General features: G+C 56.1%; 1 long non-coding RNA gene across 1 annotated transcript in view; it reads right to left on the bottom strand.

The window, feature by feature from the left end:
• Positions 1-642: 642 nt before the first annotated feature.
• LOC115285657 overlaps positions 643-1,044 on the bottom strand; it is a 1,612-nt gene continuing 1,210 nt past the window's right edge. The window contains exon 2 of the long non-coding RNA XR_003905631.1: positions 643-1,009. This is a non-coding gene — a long non-coding RNA (uncharacterized LOC115285657). The remainder of the gene's footprint in view (positions 1,010-1,044) is intronic.

A 1,044-nucleotide genomic window follows, 5' to 3' on the forward strand; every position in this document is an offset into this window, starting at 1 on the left:
TGGCTGTGGCCCTTGGCTGGAGCTGCTGAGCCCAGGGCCCGCTGCCAGCTGCCCCCTGCCCATTACCCTGTGGCCCGGACTACCGAATTGCCCAGGTAGAGAGACCTGTCCCCACCGCGCTCCTTGGATGGGGGCGGGGATAAATTCACTACAAGGTCTAGCTATGTCATTAAGCGAGAGGTGGCTGGAGCGTCCTGTGGTCCCGAATGAGGTCCCAAAGCGTGCTCCTCCCACCCCTGCGCCTCCTGGGCCGTGTGCCTGCACTCCTCCCTGCTGGGCTAGGAAGGCCTCAAGGTGCCCAGGTTGGGATGCGGCCTGCCAGGAGTTCAGACACCACCCAGGAAGACTCTGTGGGTGCTGTTTTCCGGACCAGAATGGCCCACGCAAGGAGTACTGCCCTGGGGTATAAAGGAGAGAGGAAGAGAGGGAGTTCTAACAACACTTTGGGTCGTTCAGGACGTTCATTGCGAGAGGGAGAAAATGCTGAAGCTTAAACAAGTATTTTAGCTTCCATTTATTGAGTACTATGTGTCAGACTCAATGGTGAGCACTTCATGCCTCACGTCGAGGAGTGTCGATCATTCCCCCCAGTTACACTGTGATCAGCCCATGTCACAGTTGAGAGAACAGAGGTACAGGGAGTTAAGTAAATTCACGTTTACTTGGAATTCACGTTAAATTCACAGAGCCGGCAGAGCAGACTGTTTCCTGTCCGCGTCACAACATTCTGTTTTAGACTCGCAGTTTTACAGGTGAGGAAAGTCAGGCTTGGCTACCAATGACGGCGTTGGCTTGGAATGAGGGTCGCTCTGACGGCAAAGGCTGGTCTCCTTTCCTTAGGCCTAGTTTGCTGGGCCACAGCGCAGCGCGAGCCTGGGCCAGTGGTCACCTGGAGCTCCTAGATCCAAGAAACGGACGCTCTAAGCTACCTCGGGCCATGGCACACATCGACTTGTTGGTTCTCTTTGGTCCTCCTTCAGTTCCCGCCTCTGCGACTCCGTCTCTCCACCTGCTCAGTGGGCACAGTAACCAGGGTTCGGCCAG

This window comes from Suricata suricatta, chromosome 2 (genome assembly GCF_006229205.1).
Source record: "Suricata suricatta isolate VVHF042 chromosome 2, meerkat_22Aug2017_6uvM2_HiC, whole genome shotgun sequence".
Classification (NCBI taxonomy): domain Eukaryota; kingdom Metazoa; phylum Chordata; class Mammalia; order Carnivora; family Herpestidae; genus Suricata; species Suricata suricatta.